The 20628-nt window shown below is 41.0% G+C and overlaps 2 pseudogenes; both read left to right on the forward strand.

Annotated features, from left to right (window-relative positions):
* Nucleotides 1-2834: 2834 nt before the first annotated feature.
* On the forward strand, nt 2835-13959 carry LOC138847067 (homeobox protein SIX4-like; annotated as a pseudogene).
* Nucleotides 13960-17132: 3173 nt separating this feature from the next.
* Nucleotides 17133-20204, forward strand: LOC149120431 (protein-L-isoaspartate O-methyltransferase domain-containing protein 1 pseudogene; annotated as a pseudogene).
* Nucleotides 20205-20628: the final 424 nt, after the last annotated feature.

A 20628-nucleotide genomic window follows, 5' to 3' on the forward strand; every position in this document is an offset into this window, starting at 1 on the left:
TCGCTGTGCCTTTAATGTGAATAAAATTAATTTTCAAAATTTAAATAAACCTCCTGCATCCATGTGGCCAGACTGGGACTATTCCAGTTGGGCCCCTTCCCTGTGGGGATGGCAGCTGCATAGACTAATTGAAAAAAATGCCTGAATACCTCAGTGGCCTCCTTTTCTCAGTTGTGCATCATTGTTTGACATACAAAGTTCATGATGGAGTGTTATTTTCCAGATCACCAACGCACATTGCAGCAAAGGAACACCTTATGTTCATCCACTCTGCATGGAGGACCCCATCAGCTCTGCTTCCCAGATGATATGAGTCTCTCATGTGGGTTACAGGGACCCACATACTTCAGCCATCACTCCCTCCAAAAGTGCATATTAGCATAAAGCTGGAATTGAGAGTTGTGACTGTAACCTAGGCATGCCAATATAGGATGTGGACATACTAAGCAGGGTTGTAACACATGCCAAATGTCAATCCCTCAGTGAATTTTTGAAGTGCCTCTGTATATCCAAGGCTTTCAGAGAAAGGAGACAGAGCCTTCTGGGCCCTGCCCCTTTACTACATAGTTTCTGCTTCTCCCCAACATTGCACACTGCTTCATGTGTCTCTCTCTGTGCATGCTCACTTCTGAGGTCTCTTCAGGCAGATAGGGAAGAGCAGCAGAGCACAGAAGAGTGGGTCTGGGAGACAAGGCAGATTAGGGAAAAACTGGACTGTGACAGTTTCTGCCTGGATCCTGCCACTTAGTGTTTAGTGACCACATCTGAAGCAGAGGAACATTGGACATCTACATGCCAAAAACTGAAATATAATATCTTTATATTACCCCAGGCATGAAAGTCAAATCAAAATGAATTGAAGGCTTACATAAAAGGTCAGAATATAAAACCCCTTACAAATGGAAGCAAATTCATTGATATAAGTCTCAACAATGATTGTTTGATATGACACTAAGTGCATAGGTGACAAAAGCAAAGACTGAAAGAAATCTAAGAAATATTCTGCATATGATAGGAAAAACAAAATAGATAAAGCAAGGAATGAAGAAAACATTGGACAACCTGAGTTTGAACACAAACAACTCAAAAGCAAATATTGTAATAAAAATTGCACAAAGGATTGATCAGTTTTCCATTGAATATATACAAGTAGCCAACAGGTAACTTAAAAGGGGCTCAGAAACAGCTAATGAAGACTACAATGCTAATTAAGACCACAGTGATTATCATCTCATATATGTTAAAATAATTATCCAAAAGTAAAAAGATAACATTGTCCCAGGGTGGAACAAGGAATATAAAAATTGTTGCTGAGAAAGTAAATTGTTACATCCAATACAGAAAACATTATGTAGGTCTTCAATCAAAATTAAACAAAGAACATGACAAAGCAATCTCACAACTGTGTGTATATCCAAAGGAAATCAAATCAGTATCTCAAATAGATACCTTTATCTCCACACTACTGGCAGCATTACCTACAAGAACAAGATATGGAAACAACCCCACTGTCAACATATGAATAAAGAAAATGTGATAAACACACATACACAGGAATCGCAGACAACATTAATAAGGAAATTCTTCCATTTTGTCAGGATGTGGATCCAAAAATATGAATGTGGACATTAGGCTATTTGAAATAAGGCACAGAAAGATAAATGCCACACAATATCACTCATATGTGTAAGCTAAGAAAGTCACACTTAATCACAGAATAGAATGGTGGTTGCATGGGCTGAGAGTGAAGGACATGGGAAAATGTTAGCTGAACACACATTTGCAGCTATGAGGTAAATCAACAAAATTAACACCTCAAGACCTTAATATTCAACACAGTAAATAGTTGATTATGATATCACATACTCACAACTTGCTAATATCTTACATATTCTTTAATAACACAGGGATGTAATGTGATGGATATGTTAGATTGTCTTAATCATTTCATAATGTATATGTACAAGAGGATTCCAGAAAGTTTATGAAAAAATGTAATCAAAAGATAATGTGAATTGTCCATACTTTTTAACGTCCCTCACATAGCAAAATATCAGTTTTCATACCTTGATGATACACAAATTGTGTCAGTCATACTCTGACAATCTTGAAAAAATTAAAACAAGCAAAACTAAACAGGCTCCTATATTAAAATATAAATCCAAAATAACTTAGTAAACTAGACATATCTACAGGATTTGGAAGACTTTCATGCAAGAAAAATCATTTTTAAAACACACATAAATTTGAGTGGTCAAAATTTCTATTTTGAAAGTGCACATAGAGATGGCACCCTGTGCAGAGAAAGTGTAAGTGCTAAGACGATGCCCAAATACCAAATTACAGGGTCTTTCTGCTTCTCTAAAACCTGGGTGAAAACCCCAAGCCAAATAAAACTTCTGTTTCTACCTTACTCAGTCTATGTTACTGGGATATTGGAAACATATGAAGGAGTGAGACATCCTAGAAACAGCTGTGTAAAGAGGTCAATGCCCAGGAAAATACCCTGCAGGCCACATATTGAGAAAACTCGGGGGAACCAGGTGCCTGTGGGGAGGGAAGGAGGAACCTACAGCGCCTGTCCTGCATGAACCGCATACACAGAGCCCACATTCTCCCTAGAGACCACCCAGTCCCCACTGCACAATCGGGGGAGACATGGAGCTACTGCCACACAGCTGGCCTGCTATGACTCTGGGCTGAGGCTGAGAAGTCTCACTCAAGCAGGGAAGGGGCAGGACCTCGGGGGTCCTGGGTGCCGGTAAAGCCCCCAACCCACGGGTCTGAGGGGACCAAGGGGAAGCCCTGTGCCAGCGCCAATATGGAGCCCACAGATGCCGGAGGCCTGTGTCCTCCTGGCCTTCGGCTCCGTTTTCCCCTCTCGATACAACCAGGTCCACACACTCACCATGTCGCGGTTGTCAGCTTCCGAGGTGCCCAGCGTCCCTGGTGAGTGAAGATGGAGAGCTGCAGAAGTCGACTTCGCTTGGGAGCCTCCTGGCGGCGGAGCTGTCTCCCAGGAGTTCACTCTGCAGGCAAAACTCTGAGAAGATTGTGACGTCCAGGCCCCGCGTGCTGATGCACTGTGGACGTCACCTTGCCTGATTGGACAGTTTGCCAGCTTTGAGTGCACGGAACGTCACAAAGCACGGAGCCAATCAGCGTCCCCCATAGCAAGGACCCCTAACTTCAAGTTGTCCTGGATGGGAACAGCGAGAGACAGACCTGGGTTCAGGTCTGTAATGGCCGCCCCTGGGCTCTGCCTCCCCGCGGCTGGAGGGCTCTCACCTCCGAGCTCCTGCTACCCACTGGCCTCGCCCTGGGTCCCCGTCCTTCTCCCTGCGGATGCTGCCTGGAGTTGGAGGTAACCTGTTGCAGTGAGTTACAGTTCTGTTTATCCACTTTCGGCGCTTTCATTTTCCTTGTATTTCTGCTCATTCTGTTGGGTCGTTTCTATTACTTTTTAATATTGATTTGAATAACACTTAGATATAACATAATTTAATTTTTTTTCTTTTCTTCTGTTTTCCACTCTGCCTATTGATCTTTTATATTTTCTAGTTATTTCTTGCTGGCACTTGGTAAGCTAATGGATTTTTAAAACATTGATCTTTCCCACAACATTAAATTCATTTATCAGTTTATTTGTTTTTAGATTTTATGGATTCTCCCTAAATAAATATCTCCAATATATTGGCAATTTATTGTTAAGAAATTGATCTTTACATCTTATTTTATTTCTTTTTGCTCTCCCCCTCGCCCCCAACTACTCCTCCAATAAGAAGTTGGCACTAGTGGAGACTTCCTGGTCTAGGTTTACTTCCAGGGTAAAAGCTGTCAATGATTCTGTATTAATCATGGTTTTCGTTGTAGGATGCTTTTAAAAAATTTTGATCTGAATAAGAAAGCCATTGCTCTTTTTTACTATATTGCAAGCAGTTTTTAAAAATTACATGCTGATTTCTAAATGTTTTTGAACATTAAATTGTCATGTGATTTTCTCCTTGAATTTGTCACCTACCTGGAAAATTTAAATGACTTGTTAAGAAATGTTAACCACCTCTTGTATTTTTTATTATATGTGACTTGTTATTCATTATATTTTCATATGTGCTTTCATTTATTATAAAAATACTAAGGATTTATACATCTGTATATGAAAGAGAGGTTTATACTTAATTTATATTGAAAGTTCTAGTCAACCTGGCATCATTATAAATGTAATGCTGGCTTTCTAAAAGAAATCTGAAAATATGCTTTGCTTATTTATACTTTGGTACATCTTAGAAAAATAGGTGTTTTATTTCTTAAATGTTTGAAATATTTTGTGTTTCTATAACTGAAGTTTTGCTTCTCTGTTTTATTGGTTGGTGGCCTTCAAATTGAGATTCAACTTGCTTGTTTTAATTTGGAGTTTTCCTATTTTATACTTCTTATATTGGGTTTTAGGAATTTATATTTGTGTTTGGGAATTTGATTTTCAAAGTATAGTGGATTTTTATCTCTAGTCAAGTTTTTACCCTAAGAGTTTTTTTTTTTTTTTTTTTTTTGACATGCAGTGTTAGGTGGTGAGAGAGACAGAGAGAAAGGTCTTCCTTCCATTGGTTCAACCCCCAAATGGCTGCGACGGCCGGAGATACACCAATCCGAAGCCAGGAGCCAGGTGCTTCCTCCTGGTCTTCCTTACGGGTGCAGGACCCCAGGACTTGGGCCATCCTCCCCTGCCTTCCCGGGCTACAGCAGAAAGCTGGACTGGAAGAGGAGCAACCGGGACAGAATCCGGTGCCCCAACCAGGATTAGAACTCTGGGTACCGGCACCACAGGTGGAGGATTAGCCTAGTGAGCTGTGGCACCGGCCTTACCCCTAAGAGTTTTACAATATTTTTTTCTGATCTTGACAAGGCTCTTCTCTCTGTAAACAATTGTTTTAATACATGAAAATGGACACTATTGTTACTTTCCCCTGTGTTTCCTCAATTACTTTTATTCATAGTTTATTAATTTTGTTAAAATTAAAAAGTATATCCTGGGGCTGATGCTATGGCATAGTGGGTAAAGCCACCAATTGCAGTGCTGGCATCCCATATTGGCCACAGTTCAAGTCCCAGGTGCTCCCCTTCATATCTAGCTCTTTGCTATGGCCTGGGAAAGCAGTAGAAGACGGCCCAAGTCCTTGGGCCTCTGCAACCATGTGAGAGACCTAGAAGAAGCTCCTGAATTCAGATAAGGGCAGCTCTTGCTGTTGCAGCCATCTGGAGAGTGAACCAGTAGATGGAAGACCTTTTTCTCTCTCTGCCTCTGCCTCCCTGTAACTCTGCCTTTCAAATATATAAATAAATCTTAAAAAATATTTCCAGAAATGAATGATAAGATCCTCTAGGCACACCAGGGTTAGAACAAAGCATGTGTGAAGCATCCCAGATTGCAGAGATGCATACAAATTGAACTTGGTGAGTCGTAACATCGATTGTTTTCACCTTTGAATAAAGGCATCTGTGAATGAAGGTTCACTACAACAATCATACCCAAGACCAAACATTCTCAGCTTTGGTGACTATTAGAATCATCTAGGCAGCTTTGAAAACACATTGATCTCCAGGGTAAACCTGGGACCAATATAATCAGTCCCTGGAGGTGGGAAACTAGGCATAGTATTTTTAAAATCTGTCCTGTGTGATTCCAATATGTAGTCAGGGTTGAGAGCAGCTGATGATGACAGTCACACTGCCTCCTTTCCAGATGCATTTTATATTTCCTATTATGCACATTCCAGATTTCCAAGATGATATACATTCTCAGATTTAAATCCCTGTGAAGGTCTCACATGTAACTGTTGAATATTGCTGCATAAGAGAAATGACAGTTCCTTATTCATATTGGTCAGAGTTTGGGGAGAGATGAGGGAGAACAGAAGAGATTGAACAATGAGAAGCAGAACTGAAATGCATTTTTGGCAGCGCATGGTTTGCCACCCTGAGGTTGAGCAGCTTTCCTGCCAGCCTCACTGATGCCCAGGAGAATGTGGTGCCAAGGAACTGAATTTCTGTATTTCCAGAGTGCACATTTTTCTCACCTGCAGATGGCTTGATTGTGCTCTATATTTGAGGGAAAGAGTGAATTACACAAAATTCAATTGAAACAAGGACTTTTAATTCTTGCAAATCAGAAGTCAGGTTGTAAGAACTTGGCCACACAGTTACAGAGCTCAGTAAGTAGGCCCATTCAAGCCAATGTTGGGTGGTAAAATGGAACATGTACTCAACCAGCTGGGATTTCATTCTGTCTCTGTCAGTTTCTTATTCCTTAGCCAGATTATTTAATGAATCCCAGTTTTATTCTGTGAAAAATGGGAGTAACAAAAGCTGTGATTCCTCGGATTTATGTGAGAAATAAAGAAGTTAATCTTTCTAAAGTGCTTGAAAAGAGGCTAGCATGCACTTAGTTCTCAATAAGCTTTAAGAACACATTTAATTCACCTTATGTGGAACACATTATTGAACGTATATATTGAACTACCACCATTGGTGTTGGAATGGAGTGAGGGATGCTGCAAGATAAGAAAGGGTGCAAGTGGCTTCTTCTCTTACATAACTGAAGTTATCTGGGGGACGTCAATGCTTAAAAAATAACCAACACTGCTAGTAGATAAGTGGCATTTTAAGGAATGACAGTTTTAACAATTTTTTAAAAAACCCGCTGTACATTGTTTTTTTAAAATAATTTTTAAATTTATTAAATGTGAATAAATTTCATGTATTTCATATATATGTAGATTTAGTTGTATTCTCATCATACCCACACTACCTTTCCTCATCATTCCTTACTTATTCTTTTAATTTTTACAATGATATATACTTCAGTTTATTTTATAATCATAAACTTAACCCTCTACTAAGAAAACAATTCAACAAGTAATAATAAGGAGAAAAAAAACCAAAAACACTGTTCTTAAACAGCAGAGACTTGTGTTGTAAACAATAATCAAATCACAAAATGCCAATTTCACTCATACATTAAATTTCGGTACTCTATTAGTTATTACAAATCAGGAAAAATATTTTTCTTACTGGAACTTGTTTATTTCACTAGGTATAATGCTTTCCAATTTTATCCATTTTGCTGCAAACAGCAGACTTTCAATGTTTTTATAGCTGAATAGTATTCCATAGTGTGCATATGCCACATTTTTTTAACTATTGGTCGATGGACATTTGCCTGGATTTCATTTCTTAGCTACAGTGAATTGAACTGGAGTAAACATAGAGGTACCAATAAGTCTTCCATATGCTGATTTCACTTTGTTTGAGTATATTCTAAGAAGTAGGATGGCTGGGTCATATGGTAGACATATTTCCAGATTCCTGAGCTATCTTTCACAGTTGCTGGACCAGTTTACATTTCAAGCAACAATGGATTGGGGAACCTTTTCCCTCACAACCTCACCAACATTTATTGTTTTTTGATATCTTATGAAAGCTGTTCTAATTGGGGTGAGGTGAAATCTCATTGTGCTTGTTGTTTGCGTTTACTTGATGGATAGTTATCTTGAGAATTTTTTCATGTGTCTATTGGTTATTTAGATTTCATCATTTGAAAAATGCCTCATCAAGTCCTTTACTCATTTCTTAACTGGGTTGTTTGTTTTCTTGTTGTTGAGTTCCTTGAGCTCTTTATAGATTCTGGATATTAATCCCTTTTAAGTTGCATAGTTTGCAAATAATTTCTTCCATTCTCTCAGTTGCTTCTTCACTTTGCTGAGTATTCCCCTTGCAGTGCAGAAGATTCTTAGCGTGAGGTAATCCCATGTTTCTATTTTTTGCTTTTATTGCCTGTGATTCTGGGGTCTTTTCAAAGAAGTCTTTGCCTATGCCAGTGTGTTGCAGTTTCCCCATTTTCCCCTAGTAATCTGATTATATCAGTTTGTATATTTAGATCCATGATCTATTTTGAGCTGATTTTTGTATAAGTTGTTATATAGCCATTTTGTTTCATACTTCTGCATTTGGAGATACAATAATCTTACAACCCTTTGTTAAAGAGACTGCCCTTTCTCCAAGGATTAATGTTAGCTCCTTTGTCAAATATTAGTTGGATTTAGAAGTGTGGATTTATTTATTGGGTTTCTATTCTGTTCCCTTCATCTTCATGTGTAGTTTTGTGCCCATACCAGGTGGTTTGATTGTAACTGCCCTGTAGGATGTTTTCAAATCTGGTATTGTGCTGGAACTAGCTTTGATTTTCTTGTGTAAAATTGTTGTAGCTATTCAGGGTCTCTTGTCTTCTCTAATAATTTTAGCATTGTTTCTTATTATTTGCATCATTTTGAATATGTAAATTGATATGCATAGTATGAGTACTTTGATTAAATTAATTATTCCTATCCATGAAAATAGAAGATTTTTTTTGTGTATTCTTTGATTTCTTGCTTTAATATGTTGTAATTTTCATTGCAAAGATTTTTGACATCCTTGGTTAAATTTATTTCAAGGTACTTAAATATTTTGTTGCTATTGTGAATGGTACTGACCTTACAAGTCCTTACTTAGCCATGGCATTTTCTGTGACTACAAAGGTATTGATTTTTTGCATGATGATTTTATATCTCAGTATAGAAATAAAGAGCTAAGTTCAAGAGTGCAAAGCCAAAGTGAGTTTATTGTGTAGAAAGCTGTACAGAGTCCTACGAGACAGGAGAGGCCCAGAGTTTGGAGACCATTATCAGTGAGGTGAACCTGTTGTTTGTGTCTTCAGTTTTAGTCTTTAATATTCTCCCATGGGACATGTTTTGTTGGGACATGCAGAGGTTCCTGTTTTAGAATGATTCTTGGAAAATCTCTATGCCTTCCTCTTAATTTTAATAGGAACTTAAGATATCTCTAAAAATAAAAAGATCCATACATACAAAATTTTGATGGCATAATCCAAAAATGTAGTGAAGCAATAAATGAGTTCAGTAAAGTTAGAAAATACAAAATCTCAAAAGTACATGCATGGGGGAGCCAGAGCAGAGGGGGGGTAGTCTTTGCCTCTGCCTATGGCGCTGCCATCCCATATGGGCACCAGCTTCTGTCTTGTTCCTCTTCCTATGCAAATCTCTGTTATGGCCTGGGAAAGCAGTAGAAGAAGGCCCAAGTGCTTATGCCCCTGCACTCATGTGGGAGACCCAAAATAAGATCCTGACCTCTGGTTTTGGATTACCCCAGATGAGGCTGTTGCTGCCATTTGGGGAGTGAACCAACTGATGGAAGCTCTTTCTCCCTGTATCTCCCTTTGTGACTCTGCCTTTCAAAAAATAAAATATTAACAAAAAGTACATGCAGGTACCCCTAAGTGATGCACAACAACCCATTAGGTTGTGGAGAGAATTAAATAGAATTTGTGATTTTTTTTACCTTTAAAGGTACAAGTATAACCTGCTATGTATGCTTTTAACTTAAATGTGTCTGTCTTTTATGTAAGTATGAGAATACTATACACATCTATAGAACTTTGCATGCATGGCAGAGCAAGGCCTTATTGACAAGGGTGTTTAATCTCCACCTGGTATTGGGGCAACATCCTCAACCCTGATAATATCCTGGCCTATTTAGCCCTAACATGGTTTGCCTTTATTAATTTTTAAAAATATTTTTATTAATTTGTTAGAGCAGGAGAGAGGAAGGAAGAAAGGAAGCCAGCAAGGGAATTGGGAGACAAACGAAAGAGAAAAGAGAGTGCTCCCACCTATTGGTTCACTTTCAAAATGCCTGCAACAGCCGGGAATGGACCAGGACAAAGCTAGGAGCCTGGAATTCCTTCTGGTTCTCTCAAAATCTCAATTTGAGGGAGAAGTCTTCATTCATGTCATTCATGGATTTCTTTAATTTTTGAACTTTTTTTCTTATTGCTTCTGAATAATCCTTAAATTAATTTTTTGAGTTCCATTTCAGGCACTTCATAAATCTCTTCATCTTCAAAGTCTAATATTGGAATGTTTTTGTATTCCTTTGGGGAACTCGTTTTGTCTTCCTTATTCTTGTTTCTTGAATTTCTGAGTTTATTTTTAGGCATTTGTGGAGACACTTGTTGGATCTTTCCTCTGATGGCTTTTATTTTTCTGCTATGCCTGTGTGGCTTCTGCTCTATTAGTGAATACCCAGATGCTTGAGCTGGCTGTGGCCTGAGGGCTCTAGTCTGTGCTCCAGAGTGGGGTGAGTATCCAGGGTGACACCCATGTTGGATGCGGTATGTTTTCCTTATTGTCAGCAATGGGGAGTGGATGATCACCTATGCTGGCATCATCACACACCTCCCCCTCTTCTAAGGTGATCAGTGCCTGAGTATTAGGCCTCAGTGGATGCATCCTTCCACCATGCTGATTCATGAGCTGCACAAAGGATCTGTGCAGTCCTCAGGATGAGCACTGATCCTCTGGGATATCCCACCCCAATCAGGGAGCTCAGAATGTGTGGATCTGTAAACAATGATTGCCCAGAAACCCAGAAACACCTTGCACCCACTCAGTCACAGAGTTCACACAGTGTCAGCCCATGGGGCAGGCACAGACATGTTGTGCAGAGGATCCACTCTGCCCCACTAGCCTGGTCCTATTCATGGAGAGGTAGAGATGTTCCCAGAGCCAACTGCATGTGAATATTCTGCCTAGGCAATTTGAGCTTCAGAGCCAGTGATGTGTTGAGAGGCTAGGGGCACCTTGCACTTGTACATGGGAGCCCAGCCCCCTGTCAATCATCCCAACAGACTCAAAGTCTATTGAGAACATGTATTTTTCCCTCTGGTAAAATACTGGATCCCAAACATGCACAATGCATGCTGGACACAGCCTTACTTGTTTCAAAATGATGACTTCTGCCCACCAGTTGTTGGGCACATGCAAGAGATTCTGCATCCAGTACTGATGTCATAATGTCACTGTATCTGCACCCATTGCTGGGAGCTGGCAAAATGACATCTGTCCTTGCCAGTTGCTGGGCAAGTACAGACGAGCTGCTGTAGCTGATATGTACTTATGTACAAAATGACACCCACCCTCTTTCACCTGGTTGCCAGGCACTGTTGTGGGGAGGAAGTAGAGATGAATAGAAAGAATAATGCCCCCTTTTTTTCCTGGGTGGGTGTGCATCCTGTTTCCCTCAGGGCTCCAGGCCAGACACAAAGTGTAGGCCTCTAGGCTCTCACTCTGGCCTTATCACCAGTAGCATGGGGTGCTGCAGTCTGATCTAACCTCACTCTCCAAAGCTGATTCTTTCTCCAGCTCTCGACTTCTGGGGTTGTGTGTTATGTCTGTGATCACTGCTGCACATCTGCACCTTCCACACACAGATCCACAACATCTCCTCCTTCTGCAGAATCTCCACTGCAGCCAGGGGACGTTGCGCCCGCTGCCACCAAGGTGAGCAGAGAGGAAGGGGCAGTGGTGGCGGAAGCGACGTGGTGATGAGCAGAGCGGTGCCTGATTAGGTACAACTCCACTTGGAACTTCTGGGCCAACACCAAGCCTCCGCCGCTGTCTTCGCCACTGCTGCGAGCGCGAAGACCTCTCTCGCCTTCTTGCTAGACCATGTTCCCGACGTGTGTGAGGCGCTGCAGCAGGGGGCAACCTGGACCACCTGGCCAGGTTCCTGTGGCCACTGCCCCAGAGCGACCTGCTACATGGCAACGAGAGCCTGCTGAAGGGGCGGGCGCTCCTGACCTTCCACCAGGGCATCTTCCCAGATGCCTGGATAAGAAACAGCATCCTGGAGAGCCCCAACCACCTGCTGCTGCAGCAGCTCTGGTACAAGGTGCGCTACACCGGGAAGGTGCACCGAGAAGGCGGCCTAGGCCGAGGGACCCTGCGGCTGTGTGCCATAGACAACTACCAGCTGCACAGGACATTGCCCCTGCTCTGCACCATCTGGGACTGGGAGGAGATGGTGTATTGTTTCAAGGAAAAGTTGCACAACATGCTCAAGGAGCTCTACAAGCAGAATCGCTACCCCTCGCCCTCCAAGGAGCAGCACCTGGCCAAGATCACCATCTTCTCCTTCACCCAGGTCAACAACTGATTCAAAAACCAACAGCACTGAGCCTGGAACCCGTTGGAGAGCCAGTCCAAAAGTGAGTCAGATGGCAATTCCAGCAATGAAGGTGAGTTCAGCAAAGGACAGGAGGATCTGTCTCCTTACCCTCTCCAGAGTTCCTCTTATGGTGTCACCAACCTCAGCTTGTCCAGTCACATGGAGCCCGCGAATTGGAAATAATGAGATATCCTTAAGTGGCTGGTGCTGTGGGCTCAGCAGATTAATGCCCTTGCCTGAAGCGCTGGTATCCCATATGGGCACCAGTTCGAGACCTGGCTGCTCCACTTTTGATCCAGCTCTCTGCTATGATCTGGGAAAGGAGTAGAAGATGACCCAAGTCCTTGGGCCCCTGCACCCACGTGGGAGACCCAGAAGAAGCTCCTGGCTTCGGATTGATGCAGCTCCAGCTGTTTTGACCAATTGGGGAGTGAACCATCCATTGGATAGAAGACCTCTCTCTCTCTCTCTCTCTCTCTCTCTCTCCCCCTCTCTCTGTCTCTATCTCTATTCCTGTCTCTATCTATCTCTCTGCCTCTCCTCTCTCTGTGTAACTCTGACTTGCAATAAAGAAATAAATCTTTAAAAAAAAATATATCCTTAAGCTATTCTGGAGTTTTGTTGAATGGAAGCTTAGTACCTGCAATTACTTCGCCTGTTTTCCTTAATGGTAACTATTTCATTCAGAGACCCAGTGGAGTCATCCTAAATGGATTAAATGTGAGAAATACACAGTGTCCTTAGCCCACCAAAAATGTCAACCAACATTGTGAACAATGGTATCTCCATGATGGACATCCTGGGGTCTACCTCCCAGGATGTGAAGGATTTCAATGTGCTGCAGTGTTCTGCAGCCAACTCGGCATCCACCACCTCCTACAGCCCCAGTGTCCAAGTGTCATTCCCAGGGCTGATCCCCAGTGCTGAGATGAAAAGAGAAGACATTCAAACAGTGGCTTCCCTGGAGGGAAGCTCTGTGGTGACATTCACTACTCCAGTGCAAATCAACCAGTACGGCATTGTCCAGATCCCCAATTCCAGAGCCAAGGGCCAGTTTCTTAATTGGAGCATTGAATTCTCTCCACTTCAGATGCTGCCTGTCTCAGTGGCAGCTTCACCAAGTAACAGTTCCATAAATTCAAGCACTTCAGACTGGAGCACATTCATCAGCAAGTCCACCCCAGTGCAGCAAGGCAAGGTTTTCTTGAGCTGTCTCACTCCAAGTGCAGTGGTATACACTGTTGGTATTTCTGGCCAGACACTGGGATCTGTGAAACAGGAAGGCTTGGAAAGGCGCTTGGTGTTTTCTCAGTTGATGGCCGTCCATCAGAATGCTCAGGAAATGCAAACCTGCCATCTGAAAATCCCTCAAGGAGTGGCCTTCACCCTCTGGCCTCTTTGTTGGTGAATGTGTCCCTAACTCAGTTTTTCCCTGACTCCACCTGCACTGCTAACTTCCACTGAGCTCAACCCTGACATCACTGATAACCAGCCAATGCCTGCACCTGTGGCAGGCAAATCCGCAGGGGTGGCGGTCAGCAATGCTAACTATGCAACTCTTCAGAACTGCTCCCTCATTACTGGCCAGGACCTGTTGTCCATGCCCTGGGGGAAATTGTTCCTACCTCTGAAGACCAGATGGGCCATGCCTCCATAGCAGTGCACCAGAATTTTGTCAGAGAACACCATTTGGTTCTGCAATCAGTAGCTAACCTAAAAGAGAACCTCTTATCAGATTCTGAGAACAAAGCAACAAGCAGCCTAATTATGCTGGACACCAAATCTAAATATGTCCTAGATGGCATGATTGAGACTGTGTGTGAAGACCTGGAAACAGACAAAATAGAGCTTGCTATGCTCCAAACTGCCCAGCTGGATGAAGATATACAAAGCTTATAAACTTCGTGTGCCCCTCCTCTCCCTTTTTGGCATCAGGGGCAGATGTTGTCCTAAAGCCCTGAGAACACAAAGAATTTCCCCATTCAAAGGAAAACTCTGCTTTTACAAGCATATGCATTCAAGAGACTTTAGATCTGCACAAAGATCACAGTTAATTATATAGAGAACTGCATTACTGCAGCCTTTTCGTTCACATACAATGATCTCTTTTAAATTGATGGAGACAAAAGAATCAGATGAAATGTCTCAAGGCAAAGTTTTACCCTTTATTGACAATATCATTCTAAAGTGAAAATGGAACTTAATAATTTTTTAAATTAAAAATGTTTACATGTAACACAGAAAACTAAATACAGCTCCAGACCATTAGAAACAATGCAATTATTTCTGTTTACCTTTATACCATGGGCATTGTGGGGAGCAACTGGGAGCAACTCGGACTAGACTAAGTTACTGGAATTAAGACTTATTCTATGCATCTGCTCTCCCACAATATGGTGCTGGGAGAGGAGGAAACAGCTTCTACACAGCTGCCTCCAGTTCAACCAATAAACTGTAGGACCTGCTCCTGATCGGAGGAGAGCAGCGTACTCGGCGTGTGGGTAGCAGAGTTGGGATTGGTGGAAGAGGACTATAAGGGAGGAGAGAGACAACATGCACCAAGGAACATCTATCTGAAGGAACACCTGTGCAGCCCCCGAGAGGGCCGGCCAGCGGTGTGCCACTCCCCCGCGGAAGTGGGGAAAGTGGCAGGGGGAACCGCCCTTCCACGGAGGTGGAAGGGACGGTAGCCAACCCGGGAAGAACCAGCAGCAAACCCAGGGAGGGCCGAGCAGACAAAAGAACAGCGCAGGGTCCTGTGTCGTTCCTCCACGAAGACGGGGAGCGACAGGGCATTGATAAAGTTAAGCATAAATTGTACTCCAAACTGTTCTAAGGGTGTCTTTTTAAAGTTCAGTGGCTTAATTATATATTTGTGTGTAGGTAGAGAGAGGCATACTTCTCTTTTTCAGCATTTTTGGCTTAGGTCTCTGCACATTTGCAAATGTGATTGCTTATAGCTCAGTGTAGCTGAGCAAGTTGGAAACTCCAAGAAAAACTCTGAAAACACTTCACTGTGAATGTAAATATATGAGTTCTACATGCAGGCTTTGAGTAATTGCAGTGAATTTTATTTATATTATATATTTTCCTCTTACACTTCAGGCACTATGAAATGAAAAGAGAAATGTTTTCTCACTGTTTATTGTTTGAACAGGAAGTGAACATAGTTGCTTCTGACAAAGTTTTACTTTTTATAGGATTTTAAAAGCAATGACTTTTTTATCAGGAGTCTCTTAAGGTCAATATTAATAACATTGAAATCAGAAATCTAACACCTAATATTGGAATTTTGGTAATTTTTTCAAATCTTTGTTCTTTAGCTAGCAACTCTGATTCATTTAAATATGTTTTCTATAGAATTCTGTGCTCCTTGTTACTTTGTGGCCTTTTAATTAGTATTAACATATGGAACTGTCCATGGAAGCACTAATGGTGCTTTTCTACTGTCTAACAGGGTTAATTTCATCACAGAATTTTTCACTAAATTTTAAGTATAAAGTTTATAATGCAAATTGATGAACAGCTAATTATTGTTGCTACTTTCTGTTCCATGAAAATAAGAACAGCATTATAGATACCACATAAAAGCAATTCTTCAGGCTATGAAAACACCATTATAGAGTTAAGAAAGAATTTGTAAATTCTCTTGAGCAAAATCCTGTGGAAACTTCATTCTAAATGTTTTTGAAACAGTTGTTAAGCAATGATACATGACTCTTGTTTGCATTATATTATCATGTCTTCTTTAAAAGTAAATATTTTTTGTTTCTGTAAAAAATGAATAGAGGAAATCTGTGTTTCAAATAATAAATATGGTATATAAAATGTAAAATCATGTGACATTTAAACAGGTACAAAAGGACTTTATAGAATTATAATCTCTGTCTCTGTCTCTCTCTCTCTCTCTATATATATAATATCAATTGGATACAGTAACAAAATGGAGACAAGTAACTATTATTCTGTTGTTGGTTCTGAAACAATGAAGTATAAACTCATTTATTTGATGTGTGGAATATCTCTGAAACAGTGGAGATTGAAGTGTTGTGCACTGCCTTTAAGGGTGAAGACATACATCATTGAACAGCAAGGAATACTGTTTTTCTTTTTTTTTTTTTTTTGAGCGAGAGAGAGTGAGTGAGAGAGAGAGAGGGAGACAGAGAGAAAGGTCTTCCTTCTGTTGGTTCACCTTCCAAATGACCGCTACAGCTGGCACTGCACTGATCTGAAGCCACGAACCAGGTGCTTCCTCCTGGTCTCCCTCATGGGTGCAGGGCCCCAAGCACTTGGGCCATCCTTCACTACCTTCCCGGGCCACAGCAGAGAACTGGACTGGAAAAGGAGCAGTTGGGACTAGAACCTGGTGCCCATATGGGATGCCTGTGCCGCGGGTGGAGGATTAACCAAGTGAGCCACGGCACCAGCCCCAGGAATACTGTTTTTCATTATGTTGATATCTTACAAAATAAATAAAAATATTTAAATCATTAAAGTTAGAGCATCTTATCAACACCATCACACCACACTCCTTATCAATCTCCCAAATTCATCATCTGTATATAGGAAAATGATTTTTACCTAAAATCAGGCACACTATAGGTAATCTTCCTTATTTTTAACATCATTTTGATCTTCTGCTTTGTTTCATATTGTCTGTTTTCAAATACACTTATTTTTCATTTAGAGTCATATTTTTGGCCCTATGCTTTAATGTTAATTTTCCATGTTATACCTTAAATGTATTAATATTTGATTATTATTTTCAATTCATATTTGTCTTCTTAATTTTATTTTTAAAAAGAGAACACTGAACTTTGAACATTTTGCTATATTTTTTCATGTGTATCAACATGACATATAAAATCTGTTAGCATATCTTGCTTAATAACTTACAATTCATATGCAAAAATATCTATTGTGATGTATTCTCTTGAAAAAATAAGATGAAATAATTGAGATAATTTTGTTGGAATGCTCATTATAAAGGAAAAACCTTTGGCTGCAAAATCATTTTCCTTATTCCTTCCTGAAACACAGTATGTTAGTCATACAGCAGCTATTATGTAGCCATGAGGTAAGATTATGGAGAATATAAGCCACATTGTTAGGATCATGTCAATGTTACATTCTCAGACTACTATATTAGTCCCAAATCATATAATTTGGGGAGCTTGTTACATAGAAAAATAAAATGATTTAGATAAGCCTATGACTTCAATTATCTATTATGTTCAATCAAGTTTATTCTTTTTTTTTTTTTTTGACAGGCAGAGTGGACAGTGAGAGAGACAGAGAGAAAGGTCTTCCTTTGCCATTGATTCACCCTCCAATGGCCACCGCGGCCAGCGCGCTGAAGCCAGTACACCATGCTGATCCGATGGCAGGAGTCAGGTACTTATCCTGGTCTCCCATGGGGTGCAGGGCCCAAGCACTTGGGCCATCCTCCACTGCACTCCCTGGCCACAGCAGAGAGCTGGCCTGGAAGAGGAGCAACAGGGACAGAATCCAGCACCCCATCCAGGACTAGAACCCGGTGTGCCGGCGCCGCAAGGCGGAGGATTAGCCTAGTGAGCCATGGCACCAGCCAAGTTTATTCTTAACTGAATGGAAACAGTACTGTTTTATTTTATTTATTATTTAATTATAATTATTATAAATCATCCTCCTTATCTCTTACCCAGGTTGTCCCTTATGATACTTTAGTCTCCAGCAAATGAAGCATTAAGTCCCTCTGGTATTGAGGAAAAGATTTCCCAGTGGCTGTCCCCTCTCAATTTCAACATAATCCTAGCATTACTTCAGGAGTAAAACTTTGAGAAAGATCTACCAAGTCATATAGAAATCTTGAAGACTATAATATCTTTTTAAAATCTAAAATGACACTTGTTCCTCTTATCTGTTCTATTAAAAGACACTATTGGTTGTAATTAATCTAAACCAAAAACAGCAGTATTATTTTTTACTTCAGTATCAGTTCACTTATGTGCTTTTTTTCTTTTTCTACAATAAAGAAAAGTATAGAGAAAGCAATTTTCAAGACATTTCTTACAATTTTCCCTTTAGATTAATAAACAGATGGCAGTGAGAAAGCAGGAAAAATTAAGAAAACTATTATAATTTAAATAAGTATCAATGAAGGGGCATGCTAACACTTGCCTGTTAGTTACACATGTTCAATTCCTGCTAGTAATGCCTAGCTCATCTTTATCACTTATTTTATCCACAAAATAATTGTTATCTTAGGGTAACTGCTGTAGTGCATCAGGTTAGGCTGACACTTAGAATGTACACGTCAATCCACCTTCCTGATATTTATTTGTGAGGAAGCAGATATTGGCTCAACTAGATGGGTTCCTGCCACAGATATAGGAAACCTGGGTGGAGTTTATGCCTCCTGGCTTTGACCTGGCCCAGCAGAAGCTACTGAGGGATTTGGGGAGTAGAACTGAAAATAAGATTCATTCTCAATCTCATTCTCATTCTCATTCCCATTCATTTCTCTCTCTCCCCCATCTCTACCATTCTGCTCTTCCAAAAAATAAATGCATTTTTTAAAGATTTGTTTATTTTATTCGAAAGGCAGAGTTACAGAGAGGCAGAGGCAGAGGCAGAGAGAGAAAAGTCTTCCATCTGCTGGTTCACTCTGCAAATGTCTGCAAGGGCTGGAGCTGGGCTGATCTAAAGCCAGTAGCAAGGAGCTCCTTCCAGGTCCCCTATGTGGCTGCAGAGGCCCATGGACTTGGATCATCTTCCACTCCTTTCCCAGGCCAGAGAGGAGAGCTGGGCTGTAAGTGGAGCAGCCTGGACTCAAACTGGTGCCCATATGGAATGTGGGCACTGCAGGCCACAGCTTTACCCACTATGCCACAGAGCCGGCCCCAATGAATACATTTTAAAAAGAATACATTTTGGCCGGCACTGCGGCTCACTAGCCTAATCCTCCACCTTGCGGCGCCGGCATACCAGGTTCTAGTCCCGGTTGGGGTGCCGGATTCTGTCCCTGTTGATCCTCTTCCAGGCCAGCTCTCTGCTGTGGCCAGGGAGTGCAGTGGAGGATGGCCCAAGTGCTTGGGCCCTGCACCCCATGGGAGACCAGGAGAAACACCTGGCTCCTGCCATCAGATCAGTGTGGTGCGCCGGCCACAGCGTGCCAGCTGTGGCGGCCATTGGAGGGTGAACCAATGGCAAAAAGAAGACCTTTCTCTCTGTCTCTCTCTCTCACTGTCCACTCTGCCTGTCAAAAAATAAATAAAAAAATTTTAAAAATTAAAAAAAGAATACATTTTTAAAAGGCAGCGGTGTTGTGGTGGTAGTGGCAGCCAGCCACCAGGGTCTCAGGAGCCTGGCCCTGCACATTGCTGCTGTGGGCTGGACCGACAGCCATGCCACAGGTCTTTTGGAACAAATCATGGGATGCAGCTTCATTCAGATGTGGTAGAATATGCCAAGGAAAAATTTGAGCGCTTTATAAAAATAGTGATAGCTTTGATAAATTTGAGTTCTGTGAACCCTCATTGGTGGTTGGTAATTGCCTCCAGAGATCATCTGACAGACATCAGTATGATCAGATTTATTGTGATTTTAGAGTCCAGAAAAAACTACATGAACATTTTACTGAATGGGGGAGGCATACTAGTCATGCTTACAGAAAATCAGTTAACACAGATTATGCTAACTGGAGAAGCCACTTGGGAAAGTAAAAATAGCCTTGCTATTTCATTTGCTCCACTTGTGCACCAAAGTGAGAATGATTATGGCAAGCTTGCCATTGTTGGACTGCCTCCCTGACCTGTCAGAAAACTGCAGGACTTGTCCAGTATTTACATTTGCTGCAAACTTAGAACTTAGAACTTTCATAAATGATAAGATGCAGGCCAAAGGGATTTCCCAAAAGGAAAAGAAAGAGAGTGAAACAGAAGTAATAGGCAAGTCATTGTAGGTAATAAGCTTATTCCTCAACCTCTAGACAGTGAGGAGGATGAGAAAATGGAAGATTAGATAAAAGAGAAAGACCACCGTGAAGCCATGAAGCCAGAAGAGCCTCCTCAGAATTCACTGAGACAGCAAACATGAAGCTGCCCCTCGTTGAGTCTTTAAAAATTTACTTGACATATTTTAGAAATAAATTACAGATTGATTAGAAAGAACGACTCCTGATAATTCCTGTAGTCTCAAACCTGTAGCATTTGCTAGAAGTTAAGAGAATTATTTCTTTCATAAGAGTGAATTATAGTGGGGCAAAAAGTATAACTTGTTTCTCTCAGTAGCAAAAAAGATGTATTCAGTCATTAAAAAGAATCTCTTTTATAAAATCTATTTTTTTAAATCTTGGAAAATGCTATTTATCTCAGACTGATTTGAAAGTGGAATACAACCATAGTCAAGACCTTGTGACCTATAAATCCTTTTTCTGACTCCTTATGGATTCATAATAGTAAAGCTTACATGTAATTTTATGTAAGGTTTAAATCATTGTTAAGCATATAAATCTGGTTTGAACAGTAGTTATTTTATTTCCTCTACAAAAACTTTCTTATAAGGAAAACAAATGCTTTATAGACCTAT

This window comes from Oryctolagus cuniculus, chromosome 19 (genome assembly GCF_051225735.1).
Source record: "Oryctolagus cuniculus isolate XC-2025 breed Fujian yellow rabbit chromosome 19, ASM5122573v1, whole genome shotgun sequence".
In the NCBI taxonomy this organism is placed as follows: Eukaryota; Metazoa; Chordata; class Mammalia; order Lagomorpha; family Leporidae; genus Oryctolagus; species Oryctolagus cuniculus.